Source organism: Caretta caretta, chromosome 15 (genome assembly GCF_965140235.1).
Source record: "Caretta caretta isolate rCarCar2 chromosome 15, rCarCar1.hap1, whole genome shotgun sequence".
In the NCBI taxonomy this organism is placed as follows: domain Eukaryota; kingdom Metazoa; phylum Chordata; order Testudines; family Cheloniidae; genus Caretta; species Caretta caretta.
This window is the reverse complement of record NC_134220.1, coordinates 29,400,379-29,412,427: the sequence shown is the minus strand read 5'-3', so window position 1 is coordinate 29,412,427 and position 12,049 is coordinate 29,400,379. Positions and strand designations below refer to the sequence as shown.

At 46.0% G+C, this 12,049-nt stretch overlaps 1 protein-coding gene across 3 annotated transcripts in view; it reads left to right on the top strand.

The window, feature by feature from the left end:
• The first annotated feature begins 386 nt into the window (after nt 1–386).
• CORO1C (coronin 1C) overlaps nt 387–12,049 on the top strand; it is an 82,201-nt gene continuing 70,538 nt past the window's right edge. Inside the window, exons 1-2 of one of the 3 annotated variants that reach the window (XM_048821569.2) lie at nt 474–542; nt 2,655–2,730. The gene's annotated coding sequence lies outside the window, so the exon portion shown is untranslated. Of the gene's footprint in view, nt 543–2,654; nt 2,731–12,049 lie in introns of all 3 variants that reach the window. The other 2 variants (XM_048821568.2, XM_048821571.2) reach the window with 2 other exon arrangements.

The following is a 12,049-nucleotide window of genomic DNA, read 5'->3' as shown; positions in this document are numbered from 1 at the left end:
CGGTTGGGCAGAGCGAGGCGGAGCCGGGGGTGGGCGGGAAGTGGCTGCGGTGAGGCGGCGGGGGCGGAGTCTGCGAGGGGGCGGCCTGTCAGCAGAGCCGGCCCGGCCGGTTACCCCCGCGCCGGGTGAGGGCCCCGGCCCCGCCTGCTGGAGCAGCGGGCGCCGGTTGGGCCGGGGCGGGGGGCCCCTGAGGCGATGGGAGGCCCTGACGGGGGGAGGGGTTGCTGCCTGGCTCCGCCCCCCTGGCGCGCCTGGCTGGTGGGGGTGGGGCAGCCGTTGTTCGGGGCTCCCGCAGTGTGGCCGCCCCGCGCTGCGATTGGCCGTCCGGGCTGCCGCTCAGTTTCTCTTTGGGACTGAGAGGCGGGGCTAGAGTGTGCGGAAAGGGGCGGGGCCGGGCTCGGGGGCGGGGCCTGTGTCGGCGCTGCCCCCCACCCCCCCACGCCGTGGTCAGTCGGAATCGGGCGGCGGCAGGAGGCGGCTCCGCCGGGCTGAGGAGCGGTCGCAGCGCGGGATCCTGGTGCGCAGCGGGCGGGCACTGTGCGGTGAGTGGCGCGCGTTGCTTCGTGCAGCTAGATGGGGAAGAGGGAGCTGGGTGCGGGGAGTGCAGGAGCTGGGTGCAGGGTGGGGAAGAGGGAGCAGGGTGCGGGGAGTGCAGGGTGGGGTGGGAGCTGGCCTCAGGGTGCGGGAGCTGGGTGGGGAAGAGGGAGCAGGGTGCGGGGAGTGCAGGGTGGGGTGGGAGCTGGCCGCAGGGTGCGGGGAGTGCAGGGTGGGGTGGGAGCTGGCCGCAGGGTGCGGGGAGTGCAGCGTGGGGTGGGAGCTGGCCGCAGGGTGCGGGAAGTGCAGGGTGGGGAAGAGGGAGCAGGGTGCGGGGAGTGCAGGGTGGGGTGGGAGCTGGCCGCAGGGTGCGGGGAGTGCAGGGTGGGGTGGGAGCTGGCCGCAGGGTGCGGGAAGTGCAGGGTGGGGTGGGAGCTGGCCGCAGGGTGCGGGAAGAGGGAGCTGGCCGCAGGGTGCGGGGAGTGCAGGGTGGGGAAGAGGGTGCGGGGAGTGCAGGGTGGGGTGGGAGCTGGCCGCAGGGTGCGGGAGCTGGGTGAGGAAGAGGGACCTGGGTGCGGGGTGAGAAGGTGAAGGCTTGGGGGAATGTTAGAGCTGCATACGGGCTGGTGGGGTGATCGCAAGCTGCTGCGGCTGGGGAAGCTGGATGGGTTTGCTGGGGTGGGATAGGAGCCAGAGGCATGGAGGGGTTTGATGTTTAAACAGGTTGCAAATGGGGTGGGTGGGCTGGGGATGGAGCTATGTGCCTGTATGTGGATTGGGGGCTTTAGGAGCGTTCACTCTACTGTGATGGGTGAGGGAGGAGATGGATAGTGTATGTGCTGAGGCAAAGTATGTCTTCCACCGGGTTTAGGCTGTATGCATTATAAGGACAAAGCTGGGAATGGCTAATAGCAGGGACAAACAAGGGGAGCTAGGTTCTCTGCTGACCAAGGGAAACAAAGGGAGGTTTTTAGAGATTGAGCTCGATAAATGAGATGCTTAATATTTGCTGCTGAAATTGAATGAGATCTTTTTGTGGGCATCCTCACTGCAGGTCAGGCTGGTCTAGCTGTGATTATTGAAGCTCTTTCCATATTTAAAGGTGGGATGCTGTCACAGCTAAGTGGCTCTGCTGAGATTCTGAATGGGGGGGAGATTTCTGAAAAGTGTCACTGAGCCTTTAAACGTCTCATTGAACACACAGCAGAATCTTTCTCCCCAAGAGAGATGCAATAAAATATTACGTAAAATTAATTCACAATGAAGGCTTCCTATAGATAAGTGAGACTTGGCAGGTTGATTTCTGACTTTTCTCATGGAGGAGAGAAAGAGAACGAGTGTCTCTTTAAGAAAGAAAGGACTATGAGGTGCAGATTCATAAACTCCGAGAGTCCAAGGCCAGAAGCGACCATTGTGATCTAGTTGGCATTGTATAAGGCAGGCCGTAGAAGTTGCCCAAAATAATTCCTAAGCATATCTTTTGAAAAAAACCATCCAATCTTGATTTAAAAAATTGGACACACACATGGTAGAAAGACTAGCCTTTTTTTCCCTGTCCATCTTTCACACATGACTTTTGCACTGCTGTTTGCTCATGATGATGCATTCTGAGCCATACATACATCAGGCTTAAGGGGTGACATAACATATATTAGTATGTGAGAAGAAATCTGATTCTTTTGTTCTTCAAACTGTTGACTACGTACAAGCGGAGGTATTAGTCAACACCACATAATGTGTATGTCACCCTGTGGAAGGCTCTTCTCTCTCCCCCTAGGACATTACACAGCAGCAGCAGAAGATCAAGTTCCTTAGGCTTGTTTTGGTGTAGTAGATGTCATGCCATATTGATGCCTATTCTAAATCCTCTTGAAAGCTAAGGAAAGCACAAAACTATGTGAACAGTATCCTTTGGGTTTGATTCCCTTACCAAAAGGTACTTTCTGTGACTGCTGCCAAGTGAAAGATTGGAATTAAAGGGGTGTCAGTTGTTAGCCCCAATTTCTGCTTTTTTGAAAAAAGTTTCTACAAAATTAAAGATCAATAGAAATATTTCCAATGAATCAAAATACAATAGCTACCATTTTTAAACAAATACACATTCCATTGTTGTGTTTCAGCTGCAGACAATGGAGTATTGTGACAGTGCATGAGAACCTGATAAAGAAATGGACTAGAAGCTGGCTGGAAACAAAAGTAAAAATGATTGGTGCACTTATTGTTCAAAACAATTGACCTGATTTTTTGTATTATTAATCTAAAGTTTCAATCCTGGAAATGCATACACGAGTAGAGCTATTGGAACTATGCATGCAGGTTTGCATAATCAGGCCTAAGAGGTTAGCAACACATAAGAACTTGTTTTTGAAAACTGTTAACTGGTGCAGCCCATTTACTAATGCCAGTCCTTGCTTAGCCGTTGGATGGGTTATAGCTAAACTATTTGAAGTTAACCTCTATTTACATACACGTGTAGAGAAGAGCATGATGGTAGAAGCCATGTGTGTACAATGCAGTTTGGGGAAAGCTGTGTGAATTGACATTGTGCCTGCCATAGGAATTAAATATGCCCATATGTAATAGGGATGTGTGGCTAGAGAAAATGGCAAATACCTTAGCTGAAATGCTTTCATGCACCAAAGAGAACATCTTGTTACCACCAATATTCATGTTTGCTAAAGGTTGTGTGCACACTACAGAGGTAAAAGATCAATTAGTGTTGTGACAAAGCCAAAGCAAGTTTATTTTTTGTGTATTTGCAATAGCAACAGTAAGACCCAGTAACCCATAATATGCATGTGGGAGTATGTGCCTTGTGTTTGTTTTTGATATCACTCTTCATAATGGTAAATTTTTAATGGTCATTTGTAGCCTTGCGCACTGATTGCTTTAATCAGCATCTGTGTCTCCTTTTTATGTACTGTGTTGGGATTACAGTACTCTGTCTTCTAGTGAGCTGCCTTTCCAAACATCATTGGGTTTTTCAAGTTAAATCTTCATGCTTATTGCATCTGTCACTTCTGGGATTCACTCCAAGCACGAGGCAGATATTCAGTGTAATAGCAATGAAATGGAATGCTCGAAAGAATAAAATATCTGCTTTCCTTAGTGATATAGCACAGAGAAGTATGAAGGATATATACACTTAACAATCAGTTAACTTAAAGATTTTAATGGTGACTTCATGAAATGTCCCATTTAAGCACAACATGGCATTTTAGTTGCAAGAGCATGTAAGTGACTGTTTTCAATTTCACTGTTGCCTCGGTAGAATAAAATGAGTTTGAGTGCCGGCTTCCTATTTTGAGGACATGAGCAAAACACTTCCTGGCCTGAGTTTTCTGCTTGGTGAGGTCATCAGTGCACCACTCCCAGGGTTAAGAATGTTGTTTCATGCAAACTCACAAGCACATTTTCCTGATATTTAAAGAAATTTTTGTATGTTTATGCTTAATTTTTTTAATAAATATTTCAGTCCCTCCTTAAGGACGTAGTGGAACAGTAAGTCACTGAGGGATTTAAGTGCCCTAGTTTAAAATCTTTAAGTGTATATGAACAAAATTTTAATGTACAGTGAAAAGAAAAGGAGGACTTGTGGCACCTTAGAGACTAACCAATTTATCTGAGCATGAGCTTTCGTGAGCTACAGCTCACTTCATCGGATGTAGCTGTAGCTCACGAAAGCTCATGCTCAAATAAATTGGTTAGTCTCTGAGGTGCCACAAGTCCTCCTTTTCTTTTTGCAAATACAGACTAACACGGCTGCTACTCTGAAACCTGTCTTAATGTACAGTGTTTCTCCTGAAGTCCCCCTCTCCCCGCACCCCTCCAAAGAAAAAGCTTGAACCCACTTGCCTTGTGGTGACTATTGGGTCAGGCTGGTTAGAACTGCTTGTTTAAAATCTACCACCAGATCAACTATTTCAAGAATCAGAATGTCCAACTGCTCCAGGCTGGTGAAATGTGAACTGATACTTCTTTGTAGTGTTATAATTGATAAGGGCAAGTGATGCTGAAGTTATTAGGATTAGCTCTTAATAGCAGAACTAAAATAGTACAGACTTAGGTTAAATGAAGTGACTCTGGCCGGCTGCTTTTTGAAAGTTGGTTATTCTAGGCGTATATTTACATGCCATTAGGTAGTTCCTGTCTGTTCTCTAAACTTATCCAAAAGAGGATTCAGATTGGTCAATTCATCCCATGCTCATATTGACAAACTTAAATAAAACCATTTAGATTTTTTTAAAAAATGTTTTAATTTTAGTCCTTGACTTTTGATCCGCTTTAAAAAGTGACAGTGATGCTCATGAAAAGTGTCTGCCTCACAGGTACAGTGGAGTCGCATCTTACGCGGGGGTTAGGTTCTAAAGTCAGCACATAAGGCGAAAATCGCATATAGTCAAAATTGCCCTTGAAAATCCCTTAAATTGCCCATAAAGTACAGTATACTGTACATGGTTTTGTGTATACAACCCTGTACAGTAATATATATAATGTGTACAGTATTGTACAGTATATAATAGAGTACATATGCAAAATATAATTTTACAGTACTGTATTTTTAATTAAAGGGGGTAATTACAGGGGGTTGTCAGGGCTTGATGTTGATCCAAGAGACGGACGTGATGGAGAGCATGGGTGACAGAGAGCGAGTCGTAGACGAAGTGGTTGGCTCTGGTTCAGCTCGAGAAGTTGATTGCATAGGCTCATCTGCTGCTGGTTGTTTTTCCTGGAAAAACATGGTGATCGGCAACTGTTGCAGTTGTCTCTTGAGCTGCTCAAACATTTCTTGATACGGTCTCAAATAGTCCATAATGCTACGTGTGTTTTTTGAGGCTTCGTTCCATAGGGGGATCGTATTCAGAAATTAAATCATTCAAGTGTTTCGCTGCCTGGAACACTTCAGCAAACTTATGAAGATTCCAACTTGCTGGCTCTTCCTGTCATCATCTTCGTCTTCTGTAGACGATTTTATCAGTTCCTCTAATGCTTTGTGAGTCAATGTTTCTCTATGGCTCTCAATTAATTCTTCAATTTCTTCCTCAAGGATGTCGACGAAGCCATCACCACCAACTTGCCTGGCCACCTGAACAATGCGTTTCACTTCTTTGTCAATGGTTGGAAAACCCTTAAAATCATTCACACATTCTTTCCAGAGGTTTCGCCAACATGCATTGACTGTTTCAGGCTTGATTGCATCCATTGCCTGTTTAATATAAGTGATGCAATCGGCAATGTTGCGGGACTTCCAACACTCCATCACATTAAGATTGGGATCAGCATCCGTAGCGCTACGTATCCATGAGAACATAAGCCTCGTGTACGTGGCCTTGAAACAGCGGATCACGCTTTGGTCGAGAGGATGGAGGTGGTATGGGGTGGGAGAAAGATGACTTCAGCGTTGTTATGCGCAAACCGGAGTGCCGCAGAGTGGCCAGGAGCATTGTCAATGATCAGCAACGCTTTAAAGTCAAGTCCTTCCTCTTATAGATTCATAGATATTAAGGTCAGAAGGGACCATTATGATCATCTAGTCTGAACTCCTGCACAACGCAAGCCACAGAATCTCACCCACCCACTCCTGCAAAAAACCTCTCACCTATGTCTGAGCTATTGAAGTCCTCAAATCGTGGTTTAAAGACTTCAAGGAGCAGAGAATCCTCCAGCAAGTGACCCATGCCCCATGCTACTGAGGAAGGTGAAAAACCTCCAGGGCCTCTTCCAATCTGCCCTGGAGAAAAATTCCTTCCCGACCCCAAATATGGCAATCAGCTAAACCCTCAGCATATGGGCAAGATTCTTCAAGGTACTGCTTGACCTCCGGAATGAAACACTTGTGGAACCAATCCAGAAATAATGCTGCCTTCGCCCAAGCCTTTTTATTTGATTGCCAGAACACAGGCAGAAGATTTTTGTTCTTGCCTTTTAGGGCACGGGGATTTGCAGCCCTGTAGAGCAAGCCTGGCTTTATTATATGCCCAGCCACATTGCCACAAAACAACACAGCCACATAGTCATTAGCTACTTCGAAGCTAGGGGCTTGTCTTTCTGATTTCAAAATGTAAGTGCGGTTGGGCATTTTTTTCCAGAAGAGCCCAGTCTCATCAGCATTAAAAACTTGTTCCGAAAGATAGCCCTTTTCTTCTATGATTTTCTTTAATTGTTCGGGGCAGGTTTTTGCTGCTTCTTCATTGGCAGATGCAGCTTCACCAGTAGTCTGCACGTTTTTGAGGTTGAAGCGGTTCCTAAAACTCTTAAGCCAACCTTGGCTGGCTTTGAATTCCTTCTCATCAAAGGCTGTCCCTCTTCAGCGGCAGGTCTGAACAACCCGTAGAGGCTAAGAGCTTTTTCTTGCAACGTGTTGCCCTCGATAGGCATACGTTTACAATTCATGTCTTCTAGCCATAAGTTTAATGCCTTTTCAGTCTTCACTAAAGTCTTACCATGCACCTGGCTCATCACCTTAGAAGTCATTGGAGCACTTGATGCCACGGCTTGATGAATTTCTCTCTCTCGAATCTTGATGGCATGGATGCTAGATTAGTTGCGGCCACATTTACGCGCCACGTTGGAGACTGACATACCGTCTCTCAATAAGTCCAACACAGCCAGTTTTTTCTCCAGCGTTGGAACAGATGGATGTTTCTTCAGTTGAGCAACAGGTGAAGTAGTTGGCTTGCGTTTAGGGGCCGTGTTGTACGAAAAATATTTATCTTTAAACACTAGAATCACACTCAGTGCAGCGAGATGCTCACACTATGAGAGGCACATGGGAACTGAGACTGACCGACTGATGGAACAGTAGATTCACGTCTCCCATCTCGTGCTCACTCCGGGGCATACACTCATTGAGTGGAATGGTGGGCAGAATTCCATCTGCACTATTTACAGGTATCTTGTTGTTTGTTCGTTCGTGGTTTTTTTTTTTTTTGGCCGAGTGCGTATAGTTGAATTTGTGTAAGTTAAATGCGCGTATGATGCGACTCACCTGTACGGCAGTGACAGGTCCAAGCTGCCTCACCATTGTCTCAGAACTGTGTTCTAGGAGACCCACCTGTAGGGTGGAAGGCAGCTGTATCTTTAGTCTTGAAGATTGCTAAAAGGGGACTAGTTCTGGTTTATGAAAAGTTCATAACTATCCAGTAGGAAATGTGCTGAGACCATCTAACTCCTCTCATATTGGCCACTGAACAGATGGCAGATAGTAGTATCTCCTGGTCACTACTGCCCTGGTCAGGATTGACCAGTGACCCAGATGTGAGAGGCTCTGTAAAGCTCTGCTTACTTTTTAGAGCATCAGCAGGTTATGTTAGTAGGTGTGGTTTGTTACTTTAGTTTAAAATAAAGTGTATATATATGTTTTGTAAGTAATGAAGCAATGCAAAGTGACTAGAATCTCTGCAGGATCTCTGCTAGTGATGTGATGTACAATGGTGTTTGCTAAATCTTTGAGATAGATATCCTTTATTCAAAATGTTAATTAGTCATTGAAGTTAAAGGATGAAGGTGTTAACAAAACAAAAATGTAAACAATGACTAAAAAGCCCTTCTTGACTCTTAGGATGTCACTAGTCCTCAGTCTTCCAAGATAGACAAGGCCTTAATTTCTAATATTAAAAATAAGCAGAAAAAAACTTTAAAAATGAGCTGTGAATCTCCTGCCACCTCATTTTGACTGCTGTTAATGCATCCAAAAAAATAAAAGGCAAGAGACGGCACAAGCTTGAATTAAATAAGATAAGGTTAAATATGCAGTTTAAAGGAAGGGCCAACAAAGAAAGGAATGAGAATTTCTGTACCTTTTTCAAGGCATCATATTCAAAGGTTGAGTTGCCTGAGTTTATTTTGGGGTGTCTGGAAGGAAGGAAGAATCCTTTTAATTGCACTTTTGGGGACTATTTTAATTCTACAGTTGGAATAATTGGTCTGCAGTTCAAGAACTATAAATTCTGTGTTTCATCCAGATTATAATATCTTTTTAAAACTATGCACACTATCTTTGCAATGGACTGATGTAATGGTTCTGTAGGAGGCATTCTGGTGTGTGGTGAAAGGCTACATCTGGTCTGAACATAGCTGGAAGTCCCTGTGATGGTCCATGGTATCCTGTGTTTGGAAGAATCAGAATGATTTTTGTCACTGAGCTGGGTCTCTCTTCATCCATTATAATTAGTTTTTTCCTTCTTTTCTCCTTCAGCCGTCCACTTTAAAAAGCAGTGGAAATGAAATTAAAACAATTGTGATTCAATCTGATTAAAACACGGGAGTCTGATATGATTGTGTTTGCCTGGAATTCTCTGGCTTTTGTTGGTTCACATCTGATTCTAAAGTTTAACGTTGTCTTAAGAATGGATTAAGAATTGTTAAGAATGGATTTTTGATTCCAGTTACCTTTCGGTTTAACTTGAGTTATAATCACTATGATCTCACTGTTTCATATTCTCATTGTTTCATATTCTCTGTGTATATATAAAGTCTGCTGCAGTTTCCACGATATGCATCTGATGAAGTGAGCTGTAGCTAACGAAAGCTCATGCTCAAATAAATTGGTTAGTCTCTAAGGTGCCACAAGTACTCCTTTTCTTTTTGCGAATACAGACTAACACGGCTGTTACTCTGAAACCTATGATCTCACTGTTTCCTTGTACTCCCCTGTCTGTTTGTATCCATCGTTTCTCTCATTTCTTAGACTTCGATTGTAAGCTCTCTGGTGCAGGGACCATGTTTTTGTTCTGTTCGTACAGCATCTTGAACAATGGCATCCTGGCCCATAACAGAGCTCATAGGCTCTACGGTATAATATGTGGTTTCTATACACATCCTATAGGTCTAGTTCCACTTGATGTGACTTGCCTCCAAACGATGCCATGGCTATTACCTAGTATTCTGTGGATGTTCAGTAGTCTGCCTTAAAGAGGACCATTCCCGCATTTTCTCTCTCTTCTCTCCCCCCCTCCCCCCGTTCCCATAACCACTGTTTTCAAAGGCTCTTGCTCAAGATTCTTTTGAAAGCTTTTTACATCCTTCTTCACCTAAGAAACACACGGCACACACCGTCCCTGAGACAAGCTGTCTGTAGAAATGAGACTTCAGGTCACTCTTGGTCAAAATATTTAAAATTGTGGAAACGCTTCCCCCCGCCCCACTGCACATCCTGTCCTCCTATTGTTGCCATAGTTACTGTGTTCTTGAGTCTTTGGAAACCCATTATGTCTCATGTGAATGTACAAAGGTGATACCTTGCAATGCTGCATTTTGAAAGATTTCTTTACCATACGAAACTAGCAAAACATTGACATCCTAAAATATTCCCAACTTGGAAATTGGACATGGGGCAGACACAACCCAGTGCTGATGCATCCGTTACAAACTGTGTGGTTTAATTAATATCAGTAGAGGTTAGCAGGAGGTAACTGGTTCAAAGCAGAGTGTGATCTGTCTCCCTTGAGAGACAAGCCAGACTGGCAGTACATACAGATGATAACCTAGGGCTAGTCTACACCAGTGGTTTTCAAACTTTTTTTCTGGCAACCCAGTTGAAGAAAATTGTTGATGCCCGCGACCCAATGGAGCTGGGGATGTGGGGTGTAGGAGGGGACTCAGGGCTGGGGCAGAGGTGAGGGCTGCGGGGTGGGGCTGGGAAGGAGGGGTTCAGGTGTGGGAGGGGGCTCTGGGCTGGGGAAGAGGGTTGCGGTGCAGGAGGGGGGTCAGAGCACTGGGCTGGGGGTGCAGGCTCTGGGGTGGGGCCAGGGATGAGGGGTTTTGGATGCAGGAAGGGGCTCTGGTTTTGTGGGGGCACAAGGCTGGGGTGCAGGCTTACCTCCGGCGGCTCCCAGTCAGCGGCGTAGAGGCAGGCTTCCCGCCTGTCCTGGCACTGTGGACCGCGCTGCAGCCATCAGCAGGTCTGGCTCCTAGGCAGAGGCGGGCAAGCAGCAGGTCCGGCTCCTAGGTGGAGGCGTGCAAGTGGCTCCGCGTGGCTCTCGCACGCAGGCACTGCCCTTCCCCCCCCCCCCCCCCCAGCTTCCATTGGCTGGAAACTGGCCAATGGGAGTGCGGAGCCAGTGCTTGGAGGGGGGGCAGTGCGTGGAGCTCTGTGGTCCCCCCCTCCGCATAGGAGCTGGACCTGCTGGCCACTTTCGGGGCGCAGCGCAGTGTCAGAACAGGTAGGGACTACTAGTTTTTACTGGCCGGCTGCCAGAGTCCCTGGGTGCTGAGCAAGGCGACCCAGTGCCTTGCATTCTGCCACCCGGTACTGGGTCATGACCCGAAGTTTGAAAACCACGGGTCTACACTACAGTGCTACATTGGCGCAGCTGCTGCACATCTGGTGAAGACGCACTGTGCCGATGGGAGAGCATCTCATGCCGACAGCATGCATCTCATGTAGCAGCAGTATGGTCAGCGCGTCGTTCGCTGTAACGGGTGTTGCTTGGGGGGTGTCTTTTTCACACCCCTGAGGGACGTAAGTTACATCAACTTAAGAGTAGTCTAAACCAGCCCTTCATGTAGAAGATTGTCCTCAACAAAACATCAGTCCTGGAGCCCATAGTAGAGTAACTGATGTTTTCTTTAGAAACTGTTCAGAATTTTTCTTTGCTTTAAATACCAACAAAACCAGGGTGTTTCAGTTCATCCGAGACACTTTTTAACTACTTGACTGATGCAATCTGCACAGTGTACACTTAGGATACGTTTACAGTTGTACTTTGCATTTATGTAACACTTTTCATCAAATTATCTCCAGTTAATCTTACAACTAGATTTTACAGTATCCCAGTGAAATAGATAAATATTCTCAGTTTACGGATTGGGAAATTGAGGCATAGAGTGATTAAATGACTTGCTCAGGGTCATTCAGTGACAGGGTTGGGACTAGAACACAGGAGTCCTGGCTGCTGGTTTCTTGCTCTGAACTATAGGCCACATGCCCTAATTTGCAGGTAATTTTCTCTGTACCATCCCAGTCACCATGGTATCTGAGTGCTCTTAATCAATACAGTATAGTAAAGAGGCAACTAACTTTGTATTCAGGAAATTAAAACATGAGAAATGGTCATTTATCTTCCCATGGTATGTAACAATGCAAATATATAAACTGTCTCCCCCAAGAGGATTGGCTTATTGAGTGGAGAGAATTGCTGTGTAAGCTAGATGCCATAATGGTTATGGTTAAAGTATTTACAGTTTCAGACATGCTGTATTTTTTTTTTGCAAGTTGGGGAGACACTGGTGCCAGTTTATGCTAGCATTACTCGTAAGAGATAGTGAAGAAAAGTTTTACTGTCTTCGCAAAGCGTGAACCACAGTGCTAAGCTTTCCTAATCCGAGGTGTATGGTGCTTTCCAGGGGCCATCTTTGTGCTAAAGATTTCTCCAGAAAGGTACAGTAACAATCTGTTTTGTGTTGTATCTTAACGTGCTCTGCTCAAAAAAGGGTGTGCAGCTTCATTTGGCCTCCTCTTTCCCGAGACAGCAGCTGCATATGTGTATCTCTGTACTGCACACCTTGCCCTGTG